The sequence below is a fragment of the Callospermophilus lateralis genome, unplaced genomic scaffold (genome assembly GCF_048772815.1).
Source record: "Callospermophilus lateralis isolate mCalLat2 unplaced genomic scaffold, mCalLat2.hap1 Scaffold_107, whole genome shotgun sequence".
Taxonomy (NCBI): domain Eukaryota; kingdom Metazoa; phylum Chordata; class Mammalia; order Rodentia; family Sciuridae; genus Callospermophilus; species Callospermophilus lateralis.
The window spans coordinates 3,666,430-3,692,771 of NW_027510917.1; the positions used below are offsets into that span (position 1 = coordinate 3,666,430).

At 35.8% G+C, this 26,342-nt stretch overlaps 1 non-coding gene across 1 annotated transcript; it reads right to left on the reverse strand.

Moving 5' to 3' along the window:
• Positions 1-4,176: 4,176 nt before the first annotated feature.
• Trnaa-ggc (transfer RNA alanine (anticodon GGC)) lies at positions 4,177-4,249 on the reverse strand. Its single transcript has one exon. It is a non-coding gene; the product is annotated as a tRNA-Ala (tRNA).
• Positions 4,250-26,342: the final 22,093 nt, after the last annotated feature.

The following is a 26,342-nucleotide window of genomic DNA, read 5'->3' on the forward strand; positions in this document are numbered from 1 at the left end:
AGCTGTGTCTTCATATCGTCACGTGATCAAGTGATGCTCTGCTTTTAAAAACCTGGGAATGAGATGATATTCATTATTTTTTTTTAATGTAAAAAGGATGATGGCAAACTTCACAGTGTCATACAAAACTGGGCTGTCACTCCTCCCGGCACTTGTATGATGCTGACCATTGAGAAATTAATAGCTACATGCCATACTTACAAAACCTAGGGTTTGACATTAATGCAATATATATTTTTTTCCTTTGAAAGCAGTGTTTGAGTGTTTAATTGCAGTGGATGATTCACAGGGAGATCTTCAACCCTGAGCAGTTCCCTGGTACTTATTCAGGAGTGCATTTTTCCAAGTAAGACACACATCTACTGAGGAAGCCCTTTAGTTTGCTCTCGTATTTCTCTTTCCACAAGGGGGCTGCTGCTAAGTTTTATTTGGTTTCTAAGAGCATGGTGAATGAAATTAAAATTAAAATAGTCAAACGAGTTGAACTAAAAATTAACCTTATGGTTACCCAGAGTGTTCTGGAAGAAAATTTAATCTGTATTTATTTATTTTATTATAATTATTATTTTTTTGGAAAGTTCTTCTTCTGGAATGAGAAGAACTTTGGAATTGCAGACTAAAATGATGTGTCTGGAAATCTAATCCTTCCATGGAAAATCTGCAAGGCCTGCCCTGTGCACATGTTCAATGTTCATGTTCCCCACTGACCTCAGCCTCAAGGAATGTCTTACGTTATGCAATGACTTCCTCTCATTTTATGGAAGAAAACTGACCCTTATTTCTTTAGGTCATTTTTTTTATTAGCTACACATGACATTACAATGATCTTTGGGTCAACATTGGGTCAACTTTTGGCTTCTACTTTACCTTTGTAGTTTTTTTTTCTTTAGTACTTTTTTTTTTGCACCAGGGATTGAACCTATGTGTGCTTAACCACTGAGCCACATCCCCAGCCCTTTTCATTTTTTTTTTTTTTATTTTGAGACAGAGTCTCACTAAGTTGCTTAGAGCCTCACTAAGTTGCTGAGGCTGGCTTTGAACTTGTGATCCTCCGGCCTCAGCCTCCCAGGTTGCTGGGATTACAGGTGTGGGCCACCCACCGTGCCTGACTCTTTAGTAATTTTTATAGTTTGATTTTTTTCCTAGATTTATTCTAAAACCGCTGGGTTATCATAGAATTATTTTCTCTTCTTCTCTTGAAGTTCGTCTCCTATTGCTTCTGGTTTTATCCATCCCTGCTCCCTAAAACACCCAATAAATCACTTTCTTTCATGTGTTCATTCATGCAACTATTTCCTGCCACTGGAATCGGTACACTAGGGTCTGCTGCCTTATTTATACTACTTGTGAGCTAACAGTGCTTTGTACATTTAAAAAAGATTTTTTAAAAAAGTCAAAAGAAGTTTTAATAAAAGTTCACTGACCATATTGAAAAAAAAAAGTCAAAAGAAGAATGCTGTTTTATGGTAGGTAAAAATTGTATGAAATTCAAATTTCAGTGTCCATAAGTAACCTTTCATTGTAAGGAGGCCACATTTATCTGCTTACCTATTGTCAATGGCTGCTCATGGCCCATAGAAGCCCAATGGCCAATCTAAATTCTCAAGAGTTCTGCCTTCTTCTCACGGCTCCAAATCCACCATCCTTGCCCAGAGGTCTCTTATTCCTGTCATGCACCATTGCTTTGTACCTATTTTTCTTTGCTTGCTACTCAGCACCTTTTGTGTGACTCTCTAATACAGGACTGGATGGCTTGATCCCAATCTGTTCTGTTAGAGGCAGAACTAAAGTCCACGATCTCTCTCCTGACATACCCACTTCCAACCTCATCTCCGGGTTGGCATCCCAAGTGCTCCGAATCTCAAAGGGAAGCTTGGATAGTATTGAAATAAGAGTCATTAATACTTGTCCAAAAATAGGAAGGGCTCTCAACCTGATTTTTTTTCCTCTTCTTGCCTTTGTTTAATTGAATTTTTAAAAGCTTAGACGTTAAGAATCTCCTTTCTTAGATGTTAAATGTTTCCATGTTGGTTTTCGCCCAGGGTTGGTGCCTGCAGAGCTGGTTCTGAAACTTCACCTTGTTGGCCATTGTTCTGCCTTCTTGCTCAGTTAGGTGTTCCAAAGATTTTTTTTTTTTTGCAGAGGTATATTCTACATTCAAGAGCGTTCAATCCCAAATAGAGCTATGTGGCACCTTCCTAAAGACTTCTCTGCAATTCAATATTGATCTATTAAGTGGCACTCACTGGCTGTAGTTCATTCAAATAATTGCTGATCCCTTTAACAACACACAATTATAGAAGGCCATCAGGTGCTTTGCTAAAATCACAACAAACCACATGGAAGCCCTTCACCTACCTGCTCTAGTAGCTTAGGGGTTCCCATCAGGCTGAGGTTGGCAAGAATAAAAGAGAGTTTCTGGAATCAGGCAGACCTAGGTTAAACTCTGTGTCTGCCAATTCACCCAGGAGACTGCTTGTCCTCTCCTCCACGTGGTGGTGAGGATTCAATGCATGATCTTCCATATAGTCACTCCCCTCTAAATGGGAGCTTTATCACCAGTCATCATGATGATTTCTTGAAATCATCAAGAAAGAATGAGATCAGTTAAGAATGGCTTCTTAATAAGTTCACATTGGCATCTAGTGGAGAAGAAATGGTTTCTAAATGCCCGTGTCTCTTTTTTGACCCTAGGTTGCTATGGTTCATATGTGTTTAATGTTTGGTATACTTCTGTGGTTCCTGAAGTCCGCCATTGACTGAAATTTGTCATCCTACTTATCTGACTCCAATTCTTCCAATCTCCTATTTATTTAAATTCTTAAATAGCTCTGAAAAGTCTTTTTTATTTTCAACGCCCTAGCATATGATTGTCTTGAGCAAGTGGATGTCAATGTGTGGGATGAGCCAGGTGTTTCTGAACCTCTTTCTCCTGTAAGGTTTCTCTTTAGCTGAAAAAAACTTGATTTGGGGCTAAGCGCTCAGGATTGTGAATGAAAATCTTGAGATTCTGGTGCTTAATCTGCTCCTCAACTGGCTATGCATTCTGAGATGTGCTTTCTGACCTCTCAGCACCAGTTTATTTCTCTGTAAAATTATTAGGTTGTACCAGAAGCTTTCCATGCATATCTGCTTATTCTAGAACCTTCTTGTTCATGACCAGAAGCAACCTATTGAGCATGTGCAGGACACCCTTAGAGAAGACTGGAGACTCCTCTGCTCCCTGGTTGCCCTCTCCTGAGCTGCTTACCTCTGCCATCCACTTCCACCATGATGCTCTGCCTCATCTTGGGCCCAGAGCAATGGAGTTGGCTGACCATGGACAGAACCTTGGAAACCATAAGCCCAGATAAACTTTCCCTCTCCTACATTGTTCTTTTCAGGTCTTTTGCTCACAGCGATGAAAAAGTTGACTCAAACTCTCACCAGATGTTGGCAACTGTTCTTAGATTTCTCCGCCTCCAGAACCGTGAAGCAATAAATTTCTGTTCATTATAAATGATCTTTTCTGTGATATTCTGTTATTGTAGCACAAAAGGGACTAAGGTAAATTCTGCCAAAAGAAGAAGAGGAGGAGGAGAAGGAGGAGGAGGAGGAAGAAGGATGATGATGATGATAATGATGATGATGATAATAATAATAATAAAGTAGAGATGGCAAAGGATTGATGTAAGGTATAAAGAGTTTTGTTTTGTTTTCTTTCAATTCTTATTTTACTTTGTCAATGCTTTAATCCCCGCCAAGGTAATGCCAATGTGACATATCGACCTGCCCACCACTCTCTGGAATACTGCCTTGACCTTCTTTAGAAGAACTAACCTCTGTTTCCATCTCAGAAAAGAACACCATTTTGAGGCAGTGTACAATTTTAGTTGGAAAGAAATGGCATTTAACATGTAAGGATGTATAACACAAAGACAGGGTAATACAACAATTGTCTTAGGGCCTCAGAAGCATTTGTTCTAAGTAACATTTGGAGGCATACAACTCAAATAATTGATACTAAGTGTTTGCTTCTTCGTAGTTAGTCGAGGCTGAGGGGAGAATCAATGGAGGGATGGATGGCATTGCGTTTTTATGCTCTTTCAGGGCACACAGTGAAAAGTGCTGTTTGAAATCTAAGTTCTGGAGTCAGATAGTGGATCCACTCTTCTTTTTTAAAAATTATTATTATTATGTGTGGTGCTGGGGATCGAACCCAGGGCCTCATGCATGCCAGGCAGACACTCTACCTCTGAGCCACATCCCCAGTCCACAGAGCCACCCTTTTTGATTGGGTAAAGTTGGAGAAGTTACTTAATCTCTTTTACTTCATGTTCTTCTTTTTAAAATAGGCATAATAATAAAATTGCAGTGAGAGTCCATTCAGGGTGGAACACATACTCACACAGAAGAGCTTAGACAGGTCGTTGGGTTGGAGCAAATACCCACTCAATGCCATTTATTACCATTCTTAATGTTTTTTTATTCTCCCATAGATACATCCACATTTTATTAAAAGGAATAACGTATGGAAACAGGACTCAATGAAACGCTTATGGAATAGTATGAAAGGAAAAGAGAAATGTAAAAAATCCTGACTATGTCTAAAGGTCCAATTGCTCATAGCCGCTGTAAATTCTTCCTTCCTATCTTTTTTACTTTTGAGTTTAAAAGTGTTGCAGGAAATTTTTAAATTATGTTAGGTTTTTTTTTTTTTGAGTGATCTTTCTGGAGCTTAGAAAAACCATCATGCCATTTGACTCTGGTGACTGTATCACTTAAGACCAATTAATGTACTATTGAAATGTCATTAATGAAACATGGCAAGAACACAACGCATATCAGAAGGTAAGCATTGTTTTGCCGACACTGATCTCATTTTAATAGATGCACTGTGTAAAGGATTTAATTATGCAATAAAGCAAAATAAGGGGGAATTCATTGAAAATCATTAAAATGAGTAACAGAATGAATAACTCCTTTAGGAGTTTTTTCGGCAGGAGGAAAAAAAAATGATTACTACCTGTCAAATCAGTGTAATAGATCGGATGCTCTCAGAATCCCCGTGACTCTTTGTCTTGGGTGAAATCAGTGGTGGGAATCAACAACGGAAGGGTGTAGCGGGGCGAGATAGTGACAGGAGGGCGTGAAGAAAACATAAAAAGGCTTGACAGAATTAGGGGCACTGGGTGGGAAATATCTGCCGCTTTAGGGAATCAACTAGATGATGTTTTAAAGCACTTTGTGCATTCTGTATCCCGTAACAGAATTAGCAGCTATTTCTTCCACTCTGTATTTGTTTTCTTTGGGGAGCTTTCTGACAATGAATTCTCTCTCTGAGTGTTTTTCCTTTTTTTCTTTTCTATCCATGCATACTGTTGTTGGGGACGAAATGGGAAGCTGGTGGGGAGCATCTCAAAGACATAATGAGATGAACTTGGTCCAATGGACATTTAAAGTGTAAGAAAGGAAACCTCTTGAGCAGTGAGAGCTCTTAGGCACTGAAAGGCTCTTTGCTTGATATAGTTAAAAGATTACTAAAAAGTCTAGAAAAATAGATGCAAGCAGGAACACCGCTCTGCATGGGTTAGATGCCTCGGTGGAATTTTCCCATCTTGAAGTTCACAGGGCATTCATTTATTGACTGGTGTATGGGAAGGATGTTTGCTTATGCAGACTGAGTAGATTTGAAACAGGAGAAAACAGCTGTAATGCAACCGCAAGACACTGGCTTGTGCCTCAAACTAAAAGACCCTTCACAGTGAGCTCCTTCCTGGATGCCAAGCCTAGGTGACTGCTTAGTAAGAGGTTACCTGTGAGTCCACAAAGGGTTGAAAGAGCCTATCCAGGAGGCATGTGCAAGAGAGAGGACACCTGCTTAGGTCATTTCTTTGTCATTGATTCTCTACCATGTCTTGTTTTGGCCTCACAGGATGAGTTTGGGAAACGTTCTCTCCTTTCTTTGGGAAGAGTCTGCAAAGACTGGGTGCTGATTTTAATGTTTGGTACAATTCAGTGGTGAAGCTATCTGGGCCTGGAATTGTCTCTGTGTGACTTTTAAAATTACTAAATCTTTTTCCTTGTTATTGCCAATTTTCTTTTAAACCTGCTTTTACGTAGGACACAAAATGATAAGGATATTATCTCTTAAGCCCATTTTAAATTACTAATTCTCTATTTTCCCTTGTTATTTCTAGCTGCATTTCAATGCAACTTTTAGGCAGAATCACAAGTGATAAGAATATCATCTCTTAAGTCCAGTTAAGTTCAAGAAGGAAACTAGGCACAGTGGTGTATGCCTGTAATCCCAGCAGCTTGGAAGGCTAAGGCAGGAAGATCATGAGTTCAAAGACAGCCTCGGCAACTTATTGAGGCCCTACACAACTTAGTGAGATCCTTATCCTGTCTCAAAATATAAAAAGGGCTGAGAAGTGGCTCAGTGGTTAAGCATACCTGGATTCAATCCTCAGCACCACCCCCCCCAACAAAAATAAATTCAAGAGGAAAATATATGTCATCAACGTTTGGAAGATTCAGATAAACATCTACCAAAATTATATCTCTATTCTTAATTCTGCTGTCTAGCTTCAACACAGATAAACATTTCATCACCTCTCGTGGTTTTGTGAAATTATGAACAAGAAATTTCAGTCCTTTCTACATAAGATTTATTTACAAACAATCTTAACTGACACTTGCATCAAGGTCCTATGATTATTAAATGAAGTTTATACATTGCTCAAGATAATATACAGATATGTGTACCTACCTACCTGTCTTTCAACCTATCTACAAAAGTAACAGTTGTCTCAGAATCTGTCAGGAAGGCAGGAGTAGAGAAAACATGGGAACAGAATTCTAGAGTCTCAGTTCTGATGTCAGCTCCAACTTACACAAGAGACTTTAATCTTTTTCTCCCACTGATAAAACTAGGTTAAGCATGATGATCAACAGGATTCCTTCTGGTGTAAAATATACAACGACTTATTCTACAACAATGCCATTCCCATTGCTACTAACTCAGAGTGATCAAAATGAAAAGATTTTTGTTATGTACATGTACTAACACACACACACCCACACTCACACCCATACGTCATTCTTACAGAACCAACCAACCACTTTCACAAAATCTTAAAAGAGAAAAAAGAGCAAGAGGAAGTCTGTGGTTAAATAATATAATTCCAACAACTCATAAAGTCCTAAGCCTGCTATGAAACAGTTGTTGCTTATTTTCTTTGTGTGTGTGTGTGTGTGTGTGTGTGTGTGTATATATATATATATATATATATATATATATATATATATATATATATATATATAATATTTTCCATTTCACAATGCTCACTTTTTAAAAAGCACTATTTCATGTGAGGCATCTAATAAGAAGGTCACTTTTCAGAAATCATGAGCCTATCAGAGAAACTGAATGGTATTTCATCAGTTGTCTCGACTGGCACATTACTGCTACTGAAGTGGCAGGAGTAATGATGGGTATGATAATTTGAAATAAATGCATTAGGAGTCCGGCTGCAATGACACCTGTCTGATGGCATAACACTGTTTGAATTACTAAGATATGAATGGTAGACACCATGGAATGAGTCCTGAGATGAATGATAGTGCCCTGCTCCCCCCAAGGTGGATGTGGAGCTATGGTAAGGCCCATCAGACATAAGACATGTAGGAAGGCAAGTCTTTCTTCCCAGACTTCGGTGCATGTCTAATTTAGCAATGAGAGGCTTCCCGACATTCACTTCCTGCTTCTCCTCCACAGTGTCTTCCAGTCCTGAGTACTGATAAGACAAACATACTGTGAAGATTAGATGTTCCTGAAAAGGAAAAGAAACGAGGTTTACCATTTTATCAATGTTAAAAATATGAATCTTAATATGTAATTCCCATACATAGAACAAAAAGCCATTCAGCCCTCTATCCCAGGTTCCAATTCTCAAGGCATCCTCTCCCTCTCCCCTAAATCAAAAAAGGCTGGCCATTAGCCATCTCCTTTTCCTTCCTTCAATACTGAACTGAACAAGATAATGGGCTAAACCTTTAAAAGATGACTTTAGCTAATACATAGTTATACGGCTATGAAAAAGTTAAAAACTCAACTTTTCTAAGGATATGACTTTATTAGAAAGTTTAACCATGTAGAGCTAGCTTCTCATTATCAAATCAACTAGAAATTTAAAAAAAGATTAAAGAGAAATTCCATACTAATTTGCTGTATATTCTGTGGAAAGTCATAGAACAAGGAAATGATGATTCAAAAATGCTAAGATATTTAAAAGTAGAATATGCTGTATTTTCCTAACTTCTCAAGAGTATGGATGATAAACACATATACTCTCACACAAAAGTCCTCAAGCCACTACCGGAGAAAGAATATAAGGACACTGAGAGGACCCACTGTAGATCGGTTATCTCAACTTCAATTTAATAACCAATAAAGCAGCATATGTATGGATTTTGCCAACAGACTTTTCAGTTTCAAATAATTTTTCATTAGTAGCTATAATTAGGAAAAGCAATAACCTTTAATTTTTGCAGTGAACTGAGTCTTGGATACAGGCAATGCTTGGGAAGATCCTTTGATACTAAATAGCTGCCAGTTTCTTCAGGAGTTCCTTTATTTGCATCTTTTGGATCAATATCCAGGTCCTGTGGGGGGGTGGTGAATCAATGAATGTTATTGATGAAATCAATCAGTCACACACTGTCTATGGTAGAACATCTTGACAGGTATTGCTTTCATGAATTTGACATAAGTAGTGATTCCTTACCCAGGATTAAAGAAGCAATGAAAACCACATTCTATGATTACAATAGAATTGTAAATTCTGTACTAATATATTTAAAAAGTAAAGTTAGCTCTGAAAGGGTAGTGCTAACTTTACTTCTCTTTGAAAAACTTATTATCCTACTCAAGTTTCTTTTTCAGTAGAGAGAACCCCATTAGTAATTAGCTCCTGAATTCTTTCTCATTATGATCATATGTTTAGAATATTTAAAAAGAATAAACGAATAAGCTAAAGTCAGCCTTTCCCTTTTTATTTTTTTAGAGTCAACCACTGGTGAAGGATACTGCCCTTCTGCTTTTCTGGAGGGACACCCCAGCAACACTGGGTGGCCTAATCTGAGCAGTGCTGCTATCACTGGAGGCCGGCTGAAACTAACTGAGCGATTCCGTACTAAATCATTTGCTGTCACATGAAGCAATGGGTTCCATGAAGTCTCTATAAATAATAAAAAAAAATAAAGCACATATTTTTGAGCTTACTTCTCAGTTTGTCATACCTATGTAGAAAGAGGGGTACAATTTATTAGATTCTTTTGATCAATAAAAAATAAATACTAGAAATAAATGTTTGGAAAGAATAGAATTAGATTTCTATTCTTCCAATATATGACCATAACTTTACAAGAAAGTTTTATGTGTTATAATAACACAATGGAAACAATAGATTTTTTTAAAAGAAAATCCCCCCACTCTATATATGTACGTGTATGTATAAATAAAATATTTTGTTCTTCTACATTTGACATCCTATTTAAGGTCTGAGAAAGGCATCCTTCCTGAGTGAACTTTAGACATTTTAAAATTAGACAAACTTAAGGTATTTTGGCAAAATTAATAAATATCATGATCAATGTTTCTAAACTACAAAGAAGTAACACTTATATAAATATATCTCCCTTATATTTACCATCAACTTTTAAGTTTTTAAAAGTTTAGAAGTTTTTTTTTTTTTTTTTTTTTTTGTGTGTGTGTGTGTGTGTGTGTGCGTGCTGAGTACTGAACCTAAGTCCTCCTCACATGTGCTAGGCAAGTGCTCTACCAACTGAGCTACATCTCCAGCTCAAAAGTTCAGTTCTTTAACATCACAATACCCCTTTTATTTTTCTTCCCAGAACTAGAATTTGAAATCAGGGGTACTCCACCACAGACACACATCCCAAGCCCTTTTTTTATTTTTTGAAACATTGTCTCATCTTGCTAAGCTGCCAAGGATGTTCTTGAACTTGTGATCATACTAGCCTCCTGCCTCAGCCTTTTGAATTGCTGGGATTATAGGTAAGTATCACCAAGCCCAGCTAATATCACTGATTTTAAATAAAAAATAAAAATAAAAAAGAAGAGACTTAAAGTGGGAAATCAGTAACATTTGCATCACACATTATTATCTCAGGTGGTTTGTGGACTATACTTGTATAGATTATCATGACGTTGGAAAACTCAGCTGCAAATCCTAATTGAATCTGAACACCACATTGAAATTTAAGACACATACTTTCTGGAAGTTCTGAAAAAGAACAATAAGGACAACTTACAAAGAGTGCTTGGTAAATTTTCTGATAAAATAGCTAGTATTCTGTATAGGATAAAATACAATTATAGACTTTTCTTTTGCTTAAAAAATGTTATATAACCAATATTATTTAAACACATATTTTTTCTGGCTAAACATATCAAATCTTTTATTATAATTCTTGCCCATCTGCATATATACTTTACTTAGTGGTAATCAAGAGTATATGCACAATGATAGATATATTTTCACTGATGTCTCAATCTTCATGACAATAATTTTTTCTGGTGCTGGAATGAAATCCAGGGTCTCATGAATGTTAGGCAATGCTCTACCAGTAAGCATTTTTCACTTTTATTTGAAGACAGGGTCTTGCTAAGTTGCCTAGGCTGGCCTTGAACTTGGGATTCTCTTCCCTCGGCTGCTGGAATTACAGATGTGGGCCACTGCACTACCTTCTCTTACCATTTTATGCTATTAAGAAACCCAAAAAAAAAAACAAAAAAGCTATCTACTTATTAAATTTGTTACAAATACCTTCTACCTGACTTTTTAGTCTTATTTTATAGAAGGTTTTGTTTCCTATTGATCTTTACCACTGTAACTTTGTGTTGTTCAGACTTATTTACAGAAAAGATATTCAATTTTAATTACTATGCAATTATCTGGAATGCCAAGATAATATGTTTACAGCACTTTACCCTTTAATGTGCTCTAATATGTTAATTTGCTAAAACTATTATGAAAAGAAATATGCTTTATAGGCATTCAATAAATGTAATTATTTTTCAATTATTTCTAGCAAGAGATTCACAGAATAGATATTTGGAACTCAAGGGAAAAATCTAAAATCTTTATTAAAGTCAATAATTCAAACTTATTTCACTAAATCATAAAAGGTAAACTGCAAAATAATTGCCAAAATGTAATTTAGGCTACAGATAGGATTTTTATCTCACCTTTTCCCTTTTATAACCCCAAACCAATAAAGTGTCACAGAGAGAATGGCAGTAATATTCATGGGCCACGCATGTCTTTCAATCACAGCAATCCTATCTAGTAGGATTTCACTCTCATGTTATAGATAACATGTTTACCAGGTGGTAGAAACCAGGTCAGAACCCAGACCTGACTACACAGCTACACATTTCAGTAGTCACAGTATAAGACAAGCTAAAGACTACATACTACACAAATAAAAAAAATAACTCATTTAAAAAACACAAAAATAAAACATACTATGTTAAATTTTAGCAATGGTAAAAACAATGGGCTAAAATTTTTGAAATCTTTAACATTATATAAATTGGCATAATATCTATAATTTAAACATTTGAATTTGCCCACTAAGCCAAAAATTTTCACTATAAAATTGGGAGGAAATCTATTTAATCAGAATAAAAAAACCTTAACAATTTAAAGTAAGTTTATGGTAGAAAGATTTCACAAGAAATCTACCATACCATGAGCCTTGGCCCACTGTAGATTGCACACTAGAGATTCTGCAGAATGATCTGTGCCCTGAATTCCTGAATTGGATCGGTGAGTGCTCTCTTCTCAGACAAACTGCTTTGAATCTCTAGAGCTTGTTTGCCTTTGGTAAGGTGACATTTACCCATATCTAAAAAAAATAAGAAAGTAAGTAGTATTTTTAAAGCCAGCAATTCTTTTGTTATGTTTATAACATTTAGCCAAGAACTCTCTTATAAATCAGATTATATTCTCAAAATGATCCACTGACTCAAAAAGTGTTTACTGAGCACTTACTCATACATAGATTAAGGTGCCAGTGATGTAGCAGTAAGCAAAAACAAAAATACTGGACCAGTTTCTAAGAGCTGAAAGTATTTTTCTAAAAAAGCAGTCATGATAATTTTATGTCTATATTGGCTTACACTATGACCCAGCAATTCTAAATCTTAAATTTATATCCCAAAGAAACTCTTGTAGGCACACCCTAGGAGACATATACAAGAATGTTACAGCAACACTCTTTCCAGTAGGAAAATGCAGAAGTAACACAAATGCCCATCAACAGGAGAGTAGGTGGAAAGAAAACTTAATATGTTTTAATAGTGAAATTTTTACACAGAAGTCACAATGAATGAACTATAGTTATGTAATAATACCAATCTTGGCAATATAATATTAATTGAAAAAACTTTTAGTCAAGTCCTGAGAGACTACATATTGTGTAATATCTCTCTATAAAGTTAAACACAACCTAAAACAAAAATATACTTAATTTTGGGGGACATATGGAAATTCTTTTTTGCCCTCTTTCTTGGTACTGAGGACTGAACCCAGGGGCACTTAACCACTGAGCCACATTCCTTGTCCTTTTTATTTTTTATTTTGAGTCAGGGTCTCACTAAGTTGCTGAGGCTGGCCTTAAACTTTCGATCCTCCTGCCTCAGCCTCCTGAGCTGCTGGGATTACTGGCATGAACCACTATCCCTCGCAGAACATATAGAAACTCAATAAAACTATGTAAGAAAGAAACTGAGGGCTGGGATGTGGCTCAGTAGTAGAGATGTTTGCCTGGCATGCATGAGATCCTGGGTTCCATCCCTAGCACTACAAGAGAAATTCACACACCGCGCCCCCCACCCCCCCCAAAAAAAGAAAAAAGAAACAAATTAAGAAATGATAAATGGTGGTATTTAGAAATGATTATTATCATGGAAGGTGGCAGGGAACAGATAGAGGAAACATAATTAGATGTAGATTTCTGTAAATGTCCTAGATTCTGGTTGTGCATCGGTTCACAATACATACCTCAGAAGTAAGTTTGTCAGTACTACTAATTAAATAAGCTTTTTTGTTTTGTTTCTGTAGTGCTGGGATCAAATCTACATACTAGGCAAGTCCTCTACTACTAAGCTACATCCCCAGCCTGTTTTATTCTATTTTTAGTCAGGATCTTGCAAAGTTGCCCAGGCTGTCCCCAAATTTGGGATTGTCCTGACTCAGTCTCCTAAGTCACTGGGATTATAGGCTTGTGCCATTGTGCCTGTCTAAATAAGTGTTTATTTCTAGCAGGTCTTGGAGTTTAAATATGAAGATCATTTTCAGATATCTGAAAGCCAAACTGATGAACTAGACTAGTGAGCATTCATTTTGCCATTTCAATCAATTGAATAGGCTGTACTGAATAGTACAAAAAATTATGTTCTGGAGCTACAACTATTACAGCGAGCAATTTATTTCACATTTTGTTTTACTTGTACACAGCTGAAATTGGCAATTTTAATTAAGGAGACATGGTAGATCTAAAAAAGATCAGCAAAAAGCAAAAAACTTTCCTGAGACGTTTATAAGAAATTAAAAAATAATCACATAACATACCAAGATGTCATTTGTTGTCATGGCAACTTGGTAAGTAATCCTATACGGGTAAGTGTGGAACTTTTTTTTTTAATACTTTAAAAAATAACTTTATTTAAACTGGAACAAGACAGGGATACCCTATTTCACCACTTCGATTTAACATAGTTCTTGAAACACTGGCCAGAGCAATTAGATGAAAGAAATTAAAGGGACACACATAGGAAAATAAGATCTCAAAATGGCACTATTGGCTGATGATATGATTCTATACCTGGAAGGCCCTAAAGTTCCACCAGAAAACTCCTAGAACTAGTAAATGAATTCAGCAAAGTAGCAGGATATAAAATCACACCCATAAATCAAAGGTGTTTCAGTATATCAGTGACAAATCCTCAGAAAAGGAAATGAGGAAAACTACCCCATTCTCAATAGGTTCAAACAACAACAACAACAACAAAACAAAAACAAAAACAAAAAAAAGACTTGGGAATCTTGGATAGGCAGAATTAATATTATCAAAATTCCAATGGCATTCCTCATAGAAATAGAAAAAGCAATCATGAAATTTATCTGGAAAAATAGAGACCCAGAATAGTAAAGCAAACCTTAGCAAGAAGAGTGAAGTAGGTGGCTTCACCTATACCACACCTTAAACTATGCTACAGAGCAATAGTAACAAAAACACATGGTATTGGCACCAAAATAGACTGGTAGACCAATGGTACAGAATAGAGGACACAGAGACTAACCCACAAAACTACAATATTATTTTATATTAGACAAAGGTGCCAAGAACATGCATTGGAGAAAAGAGCCTCTTCAACAAATGGTGCTGGGAAGTTGGAAATCCATATGCAACAAAATGAAATTAAACTCCTATCTCTCACCATGCACAAAACTCAACTCAAAATGGATCAAGGACTTAGGAATACAACCAGAGACCCTGTGTCTAATAGAAGAAAAAGGAGTCTCTAATCTCCATCATGTGGGATTAGGCCCCAACTTCCTTAATAAGACTCCCGTGGCACACAAATTAAAATCAAGAATCAATAAATGGGATGCACTCAAACTAAAAAGCTTCTTATCAGCAAAAGAAACAGTCTGTGAGGTGAATAGAGAGCCTACATCTTGGGAGCAAATCTTTACCCCTCACACAGAAGATAGAGCACTAATCACTAGGATATATAAAGAACTCAAAAAGCTAAACACCAAAAAAACAAATGACCCAATCAATAAGTGGGCGAAGAACCTGAAGAGACACTTCTCAGAAGATGATGTACAATCAACAGACACATGAAAAAATGTTCATCAAAACTAGCAATAGAGAAATGCAAATCAAAAACACTCTAAGATTTCATCTCACTCCAGTCAGAATGGCAGCTATTATGCATACAAGCAACAATGAGTGTTGGTGAGGATGTGGGGTAAAAGGTACACTCATACAATGCTGGTGGAACTGCAAATCGGTTCAGTCAATATGGAAAGCAGTATGGAGATTTCTTGGAAATTTAGGAATGGAACCACCATTTGACCCACCCAGCTATCCCTCTCATACTCAAAGGACTTAAAAACAGCATACTATAGGAACACAGCCATATCAATATATCAATGTTTATAGTAACACAATAGTAATTCAATTCACAATAGCTAAACTGTGGAACCAACCTAGATGGCCTTCAGTAGATGAATGGATAAAAAATGTGGCATATATATACAATGGAATATTACTCAGCAATAAAAGAGAATAAAATCATGACATTTGCAGGTAAATGGATGGAGTTAGAGAAGATAATGCTAAGTGAAGTTAGTCAAATCCAAAAAAACAAATGCCAAATGTTTTCTTTGATATAAGGAGGATGATTCATAGTGGGACAGGGAGAGGGAGCATGGGAGGAATAGATGAACTCTAGATAGGACAGAGAGGTGGGAGGGGAAGGGAGGGGGCATGGGGTAATTAATGATGGTGAAATGTGATGATCATTATTATCCAAAGAACAGGTATGAAGACATGAATTGATGTGAATATACTATGTATACAACTAGAGACATAAAAAATTGTGCTCTATATAATAAGAATTGTAATGCATTCTGCTGTCATATATAAAATTTTAAAAAATTAAAGTTAATACCTAAAAAAATAAACTTTTATTTATTGCCTAAAAATAACTTTATTCATTTGTTTTTATGTGTGCTAAGGAACAAACCCAGTGTCTTATTTGTGCTAGGCGAACACTCTACCACTAAGCCACAACTCCAGTCTGGTGCTTTCTGCTGTTTTAAAATAGTTGAAATATTCACTCATTCATGATACTAGGGATTGAACCCAAGAATATTCTGCCTCTGAGCTACATCTCTAGCCCCTTTTGTCCAAGCTGGTTTGTGATCCTCCCTGCTTCAGCCTTCCAAATAGTACACCGAGCTTAAAATATACTTTAAAAATGAAATTAGACTAAAAACACTTTAGAGGCTCTGAAGCACCTTAATGGATCTCAGTATAAAAATAACTAATATAATCCAAATATTTTACTTTTTTGTTTGTTTGTTTGTTTTAAGCAGAAGAACCTTTTCTTCAATTGACACTTATAGGGAAGCCCAATGTGTAAATGAATTGAATTAAAAGCAGAACTTCTCTGGAAAAAAGCAGGAGGGTGGGGAGAAAACCCAAAGCCCTGACAGGCTACATTAAGTAAGAGAGTGGTTAAGTCATGGGGTATAACTAAAATATCTACATTGACAAAAACATGAAAATAAATGTGACTGACAGTTGCTTGTGAAATAACTTACACTCAAACTGTTGTCTCAGGAACATTCATGAAACTCATTTTAGGGAGTGCTAGTTTGCACTAGCATTACCTTATTTTTGGTCTGGACCATAAAAGGACATTTCCACAACACTGTAATCTACTGATGTAACATATACTTATTCAGACCTGACATGAGCACAGACAGCAAGCACTGTACTAGAAGGCAGGGCAGGGGACAAGAGGATATAGAAGACACAACATTAGACCTCTAGGATCAAGCCTTTACAGCAGGCTTCAAAAATACTAAGCTCACCAATTAAAGAATGAACTTGGCTTTTTCTATCAGAGTGTCAAAATTTCTGTAAGATTCTCTCTCTAATCCCAGAAGAAACTGTTCACTGGCCTTTTTCCCCCCTTTCTTCCAGGCAAGTACAGTGGGCAGCATCAAGGCACCAGGCACAAAAACAAGGTATAGTTCTGAGGATTACTTTATCACTGTGTCTGATGTCAGCCCTGTCAGCTAAGTGATACTGCACAAATGCCATGAAGCTAAGACTGCACGGAGAGAAGAAAGGAATTAAATAGCAGGAGCTCTGATGAACATTACATTTAAAAATTGTTTTATAAAATAAATGTCAATTCCAAATCCACAGGGTACTAGTAAGAATAAAATAATCACCAAACAGGGAAACCTGAGTAGGTTTGTCTCCCACTCCTTTTTCTGAGTTGATTTCTTTCTTTAAATTTTACCTTCTGCAACTTCATCCAGTAACACAGTAATTTTTTTATCTTCTAATAATCTATCTTTTAAAAATTTCATGAAGATTCCATTTGCCAATCCAGAATGCTGGATTTCAAAAGCTTCTGCTTCTTGACACCTTAAAAACACCAAGAGAAAGAAGTGAAATAAACCAGGCACAGAAAGCCAAAAGCCACATTCTTATTTACATGTGGAGGCTAATCAAATCAAACACAGAGAAGCAGAAGGCAGAATGGTGATTCCTGGAGACTGGCAAGTAGGAGGAGTGGGAGTTGCTGGTCAAAGGACAAAATGCTATTAGACAGTAAATATCTTGAGGTGATGAATACGTTAATTTGTTTGATCCATCACTCCACTTTGTACTCCATAAATACATAAAACTATACTTTGTCAATGTCCACTGAATAAGAAATTAAAGAAAGAAGTTTTTAAAGAAGCAAATACTTGCTACCTGGAGTATCCATATACAGTGATGAGCTTCATTCTCTCTCCTCCTCCCCTACAATGACATCACTAATTAAAGAGTTATCTTTAAGCAGGAACTAAATGCATTGGTGCTTAGTAATAAGATACCAAGACATTAGGTACTGATGTCAAGTATTTAAAACTTTGCACCAAGAACATCAAGGAGGCAAATTTATGTCTAGATATCTATGCATCTAGGCCTCTAATCTCCAATCAAAAGAAAACATCAAAGAATAAATAAAGGAATCTCAACATAAGCATAAAATTTTCTTACGTGGCATATCCAAACACAATATTGGCAGTGACTTTTAGTGCATCCAAGAATGGAATGGTGTCATCATAATCATTTCTATTTAAAAGGAAGAAAGGAGAGAAGGACAGATATGAAAAGTTGAACAGAATTCTTTAAAGAATATAAATAATATAATGAAAAATACAATATATTTTTAGTATAAATTATTTAAAATTACAGGTTCCAAATTGCTTCATCTAGTCAGCAATTTATTTACCAAAAATAATCTCAGGCTCCTAAACACACAAAAAGGCAAACAGTCACATCTTCTGTTAGCTTTAAAACTGGAGGTACATTTAAACTTGGGCATTGGGTTTGATTGGTAAATGCTGAGAAAGTGAAAAGCAGTAAATCCAATAATCATTGGTTCTGTTCCTTAGCAATGCAGTGGCAGGCAAATGGGATCCAAACCTTTAAACATTTGCTTCAGCTATCCTTTCAATATTTGCAGATCCAGGGCTAACTGACGTGTCCCAACTCTAGAGGAATGGTTTTGTTTTAATTCCTGAAGGAATAACTGTAGTGACTGTCAGAAACATGTTCAGGCATTCTGGAGAGTTAACTCTTTGTAGTGTGATAACCATGCCTTTCAGTTCTTCACTTTTATTCTCTGACAAACAGGAATAGAATAAAAATAATTTGATATACATAGAGAAACAAGGAATTTTTTTTCTAGTTTTCTTCTTTCAGTTTCAATTTATAATCAGAAATTCAAAAATTCAAATTGTTCTTGACTTCTTACAAGTTTGCCTTAGGTTTATCAAGGTGGATATTTAACAACAAAAGTAATTTAATAAACATTAAAATTTTACCTTTTCCTACACATATCCAACAAGAATACATTCAGTCCAGTTTCTTTTTCTTGCTTCAATTTCAGTATATTTTGTACACTCAGGCAATTTTCAGACCTATATGGATTTGGAGCATCTACAGGGACCATAAAGCTGTTTTCAAAGTTTTCATAACCATGTCCTGCATAATATAATAACCCTTGAGAGAGGGGCAGGGAGAAAAGAGATAGATGTTAACTCTAAGAAACACCCAATATAAATTCAGTCAATGTTAACTTCCATTTTAAATTATTGAGGCAACAGTCTTTACTTAAATTCTGCATTTAAGACATCAAGATGCAGTATGAAGTGTATTCTAATTCATACAAGAATATATTTATAATATGAATTGCAGTTTTATCTCAGGTTGTATAAAGAAAAGGGTGTAGGACTGTTTTCCTGGCTCATTTATCACAAAAGGTGAAGATTTCCTTCAGTGCACAGAAGTCTTAAATTCATCTGTTTATTCCTGGCACAAGGAAGGAGCTTAGGAAATATATAAAAGATGAACAGGCAAGCAATGTTCAACATCATGAGCCACTACGAAAATGCAAATCAAAACCACAATATCACTTCACACTTACTAGGTTATCTATAGTAAAAAGACAATAAAAAGTGCAAGTAAAGATGTAGGGAAGTCGAGATCCAATTACTTCTGGAGGGAATATAACATGATGTAAGAAGTTTAGAAAGTTTAACAATTCTTCAAAAAGGTAAACAAAAAATTACCATATGACCCAGCAATTCCACTCTTAGGTACATACCCAAGAGAACTGAAAACTTAAGTCCACTTAAAAATGTGTACCCAAATACTTACAGCAGCATTATTTATAATATCCAGAAAGTGAAATCAATCCAAATACCTACCTGCTGATGAACAGACAGGAATAATGTGGTATATTCATATAATGAAATATTATTCAGCCCTAAAATAATAGAGTCTGATACAGGCTACAATATGGATGAAACTTAAAAATTTTACACTAAGTAAAAGAAGGCAGACATAAAAGACTATATATTAAATTTGCATTTATATGAAATGTTCAGAATAGGCAACTCCATAAAGATAGAAAAAGGTAGGGTATGGAGGAAAAGTACTGACTACTAATGGGTTTCTTTTTGGGTTAAAGAAAGTAGAGAGTTGGTGATCACCAGTGCACAACTTTGGGGACAGTCTGACCCACTAAATTATAGATTTTAAAAGTAAAATTGATACTAAGTATTCAAAATATGACTCTATTTCCCCATCAGTGACTTCGCTGCTTATTTTAAATCTTCATGACTTTTATTCATTGATTGCCCTATATTTTAACCCCTCCTCAAAGAGCATCTCAAGTTCAGACTCCTGGGCAAGTTATCATTTGCTTATATCTTTCTAACATACTGCAATCTCTCCCTGCTTTGAAAAGTGGTGGCAGTACATTTTAATAATCACTGACTTTGACTAACATTGTACAGTTGTACACACACTTCATTTTTTCTGATAGAAAATGATCATAGTGACATGTACTTTCATACAATCTAATTTTAATACATATAACACAATCTATAAATTACTCCTACCTACATAGATGAGAAAATTAAAAAGATTAAATGATTTGCTTAAAATCACACAACTGATAGGTGAATAGACTCCACAGACAGTGCTTTGTCCCATTATATTAAGGAACTATAATTTTCTTGGGAGAATAGATCTTGTTTTTTATTCTCTATATTGCTCTCAGCAGTAGCACATTTCTTATCTGGACTGTGGATATGCTAGGAATCCAGTAAGTACTTACTAAACTGCATTATATCAAACTGATCAAGACAGAATCAGATATAGAGCCCTTTTATAAAAGGTCTGATTTAAGTAAAAGTGGTGCTATTCTAACTATGGATATTAGAGAGCATCAAGCAGAAAGCCTGGGTGCTACCCACATCATATCATTGAACATGCATAGCTTTAATAAGATTTGGTCTGGGAGAAGAAGCAAATCAGGGAGGGAAGAGAGGGAAGGTTTGTTTCCACTCATCTAGGGGAAAGCTAGGTATGGTTCTACTATGTTAGTCATATGCTCAGCCTTGTAACTGCTGAAATCAAGGTACTTAAACCAAAATACGTCTTCTTCCCAAGAAGATTCATGAAAAGTATAAACATGTTCTATTACAGCCTGCAACCAAATTATATTAAGTGTTTTTATGTAAAGTAGTTGAGATTTATTTTAAAAATTCCATCTCCAGTAATAATAAACTAACCCATTACTCAAGGACAGAAGACAATATAGATGTCTATAAAATGTCAAAGAACCTAACATAGTCAGAGATATAATTCTGCACAATAGATCTTTAGGGTATTTATTTCTCTGGAATATGATTTTCAAGAATAAAATTTGCCAAAGCTATTTATTTCTGACCACAGAGGTGATATTCACTTCTCTAGAAAACTCTCCCTCCCGAGAGGATCTGCGCTCCACCTAGCACAGTGCTCTGATGAGGTCAACCCCACCTCTGGGAGACTCAAGAGAACTTGCTGTGCCAGGTCTGGCTCCAGGACAGCACTTCAGTTATGTGACCACATATAATCCTCAGGACAAGGTATATAATATTATATTATCATTACCCCTTTACAGATGTGAAAACAGACAATAATAAGTTTATAAGCTTACCTGAATTCAAACCACTAAGTGATAGAATCAGAATTTGAATGTAGGCCAGTTTATCACTGTGCTGTATTATACTGTCTCTATTATTTACTGCTGACTTTTTACTTAACATTATTCTCAGAAAATATAAAGTATAAAATGTTAGTATACCAGTTTCTCACCATTTTACTACTTTATGAACTCCTCTCCCCCCACCTCCTTAGAAACCTAATGGAGGCCCAAAGCAGAATGCTGCCTAGTCTAAATCCTCAACCTAAAAATAAAGGTTGAATTAATTTCTTTAATAAATTTTCAGGAAGTCGTCATTGCTGCAATATTTTGAGCACTTCAAGGTGCCAGGCATGGAAGTAATTATTTGCTCTTACTTTTCCTTTACCAATACCATTAATTTATTACTAATCATTTTTTGAGATCACTGTTGGCTTAGAAAAGGTAAACCACCTTAGTTACACTGCTTGTAAGCAGAAAAGCCAGAGCCTGGGCTAGCTTACTCTGAGGCCTCCTTCTTAACCACTGAGCTGCCATGAACTGAATGACAAACTCTTCCTCAGTGAACAAGGCTTCTGCCATCTTTTGACCAGACACTTTTATTTCTTCCCCACAAAAGCACAAATAAGCTGCAGCCAGTGATGAACATACTAAAGCATTTGGTGGATGGATAATAAGCCAAACAGCTACTTTTAACCTTAGCTATCTGTATAACTAAAAATCTTTATCTTACTTATCTTCAAGGACACCTAATATCATTCAATTATTCCTATTTTTAAGGCATTTGTAAACATAAGTTTCATATGTTTTGAATTACTTATTTTCTGTTCTACTGTAACTTATATTTTACAAGCCCATAAATAACATAAAAATAATAATGGCATATACTTGAGTCCCTATGTTTTTCTAACCTAAAGTTGTTCAAGCTGAAATCCCCATGACTCTACCTTCACCTCCTCTCCACCCCTCAGGCACTACCAGTCATCTGGGGATATCAATCAGAGTCAAAGGCACAGTCCAAACAAAAATGAAAGGTTTATTTATGAAATGCCCTAAACCCTCAGGCCTTTAACACACATTTAATGTAGATGTGTCTGATGTTTTGGATAGTCATAATACTTCAAAATAAAATGCAGCCACCCTGTTAAGACATGAATCAGTGGGATTTAAAAATGTTCTAGCTTCCTTAAGCTACCATTTTGCCCTAACATGTCTCTTTACTCTGTACCCCAAGATGATGTTTTTATAGTGGGGCCTCAACTGAAATCTTTCCCCAGCTTTTTATATTTCTGGTTCTCTATTTAGCATGGACAAGTAAAGGTTTTGATTTGATTAGCCAAATAAAAAGGCTTAAAAAGCAAGGTGACACTGACAATAAAAATAAGAATAGATACTCAAATACATACTTTTTCAGAGAATTCCTTCACTCTCAATAGTTTACCAATCCAGAAATCTAAATTTATCAATATTTTTTCTTATATCTCATTGCTTCTAAAGAAGTTTTGAAGACTTTTCCTGTTTAAGCCATTTAGGTACCTTAAAAACTGGGATGGATACACTTAAGCAATCCACCTTAGTCTAAGATGAAAGTATAAGTCAGTAATAGGGCATCTTAGTACAGTATATTCTTTCCTATTTTCATAAGAAAAATGGATGGTTGCACCCATCAGTTATCATCCCATAATGCTCATTAGCAAAGTAATACTATTACAACATGAACATAATAGCTGAAGTTGCAAATAGTAGTTACCTTGTTAACTTCAGCTGTGCCACAGTGGTAATTCTCATTATTCAGAAAATGAAAGTTATTTAAATAAGATTTTTTTCCTTTGGTACTTAACCACTGAGCCACATCCCCAGCCCTTTTTAATATTTTGTTTAGAGATAGCGTGTCACTAAGATGCTTAGGGCCTCACTAAGTTGCTGAGACTGGTTTTGAACTTGCAATCCTCCTACCTCAGCCTCCTGAGCCACTGGGATTACAGGTGTATGCCACCATGCCGGCCTAAATAAGATTTTAAGATTTTTCCTCATCTCTTATACTCAGTGTGCTAAATCTTGAAAGAAATGCTTTTTGTTCTATTAAAAATTCTACTTTGAGAATTATGAGCAATTCTGCCAACTTGCCTGATTAATCAATCTAATTATAAATAAAAAATCAAAATCCATAAATTATTAAAGTAAAATTACTTGAAACATATAAAAGTAAAATTGAAACCTTTTTTTTAATTGATTGTATGCCTAAGGATAGCCCTGGAAGTGTTATTTTCCTGGCAGTCAAATGTTATTGCACAATGTCATAGTAAGCACAATTTTCAGAAATACAGTTCAGATGAGCTCAACGGCTGGCCTACTAATGTTTCAGGTTGTGCATATTAAAAGAAATAAATTGACAAATTACCACTGAAAACATATTCTGTTGCTTTAAAAATTCTTTATCAGACATGCAGTGTCTTAATATATTTAAGTAAAAGAATGGGAAAAACCATTAACATTTGAATCATATCTGTATAAGCTCTCTTCTTCCAATCTGTATAGGCTCTCTCTCTCAGTACTGGGGATTGACCAAGGGCACTTTACCACTGAGCTCCATCCCTAGCCCTTATTATTTTTTATTTTTTCAAATCTGACACAGGGTCTTGCTATGTTGCCCAGGCTAGTCTTAAACTTGTGATCCTCCTGCCTCATCCCAAGTTGCTGAGTTTAGAGGTGGGCACCATCATGCCTGGCTATCTGGATTTTTAATTTCTAAACTGACTAGGCCAGGGGTATAGCACAATGGCAGAGCACTTGCCTAGCATATGTGAGGCTATGGGTTCAATCCCCAGCATCAAAAAAGAAAAAAAGAAAAAAAAAATATATACCTTGTTCACCAACATTTCCATATTAAAATCTGGTTCTCACTAAAAAAACTACAAAATACCACACAAAGATTAGGAAAAGGAAGGAAAAAACTCCCACAATGTATATTCTGGTACAACCTTTCATATTTATTATTTTACATATACGAAAGTATCTTTTCCTATTTGATCACCAAGCTTTACTCTATGGTAGCTCTCATAATCAATAAAAAATAAAATCACAAAAGACTGCTAATAAGTCTAATAAAAACAATATTGTTTTGATGAAATAAGAAACATAAAAGTAAAGACATTGAGCTAAAAAGTTATCAGTTATACATGGAATGAAGATCAATTTTCTCTTTTTTTATAAGAAAAATAAAACTCTTCAATAATGTATTTATCTTACCTTTACCCTAATTTTCAATTCTTAACTTGTACAATGAGAATAGTAGATAATTATAAAGAGATTATAAATATCTTACCATATACTCCTTTGTCTAGAAACAGTAAAAATTCATCCATGGCATTACGCATCTCATATTCAGTAAGATCCAATAATGAAACAACTTTGAAATCTAGCTGTCTTAGTTGGTCAATTCATACACATCCACCAAAGGAACTTTAAGTTTGGGATGCTCCCAGTAATTCATATTTCCTATCAAAAGAGCAACTTTGTCCTTTGCTGTAAAAAAAGGGGGGGGCATCGTAGGTTTAAAGGAGGATACACAAATTAAAACCTATGGAAATGATATCATTTTAATGTACTTTTGCTTTAAGATTGTATCATTTCATTTCAAATAAGATTTAATCATAATCTAATTTCATTTCAGTACTATTGCTTTATGTAGGAAATCAACACATGAAGGGACTTAAGAGGCTATATGAACAAACAACTGAAATTAAGCTTACAAATACTTTTGAGAACCAGGTAAAGGACATTTGTTAGCTGCAAAGAAATACAATGGTAACTAACATTAAAATACACTTTTATGGGACACCCATAGCACAACAGTTAATAACTAGAATCAACAAATGGGACTTACTCAAACTAAAAAGTTTTTTCTCAGCAAAAGAAACAATAAGAGAGGTAAATAGGGAGCCTACATCCTGGGAACTAATCTTTACTCCTCACACTTCAGACAGAGCCCTAATATCCAGAATATACAAAGAACTCAAAAAATTAGACAATAAGATAACAAATAACCCAATCAACAAATGGGCCAGGACCTGAACAATCACTTCTCAGAGGAGGACATACAATCAATCAACAAGTACATGAAAAAATGCTCACCATCTCTAGCAGTCAGAGAAATGCAAATCAAAACCACCCTAAGATACCATCTCAGTCCAGTAAGAATGGCAGCCATTATGAAGTCAAACAACAACAAGTGCTGGTGAGGATGTGGGGAAAAGGGTACACTCATACATTGCTGGTGGGACTGCAAATTGGTACTGCCAATTTGGAAAGCAGTATGGAGATTCCTTGGAAAGCTGGGTATGGAACCAACATTTGACCCAGCTATTCCCCTTCTTGGACTATTCCCCAAAGACCTTAAAAGAGTGTACTATAGGGATACAGCTACATCGATGTTCATAGCAGCACAATTCACAAGAGCTAGACTGTGAAACCAACCTAGATGCCCTTCAATAGATGAATGGATAAAAAAAATGTGGCATTCATACACAATGGCGTATTACTCAGCACTAAAAAATGACAAAATCATGGAATTTGCAGGGAAATGGATGGCATTAGAGCAGATAATGCTAAGTGAAGCTAGCCAATCCTAAAAAACAAATGCCAAATGTCTTCTTTGATATAAGGAGGGCAACTAAGAACAGAGCAGGGAGGAAGAGCAAGAGAAGAAGATTACCATTAAATAGGGACAAGAGGTGGGAGGGAAAGGGAGAGAGAACGGAAATTGCATGGAAATGGAAGGAAACCCCCATTGTTATACAAAATTACATATAAGAGGAAGTGAGGGGAAAGGGAAAATTAAAAAAAAAAAACAAGAGAGAGAAATGAATTACAGTAGATGGGGTAGAGAGAGAAGATGAGAGGGGAGGGGAGGGGATGGGGGATAGTAGAGGATAGGAAAGGCAGCAGAATACAACAGACACACTAGTATGGCAGTATGTAAAAATGTGGATGT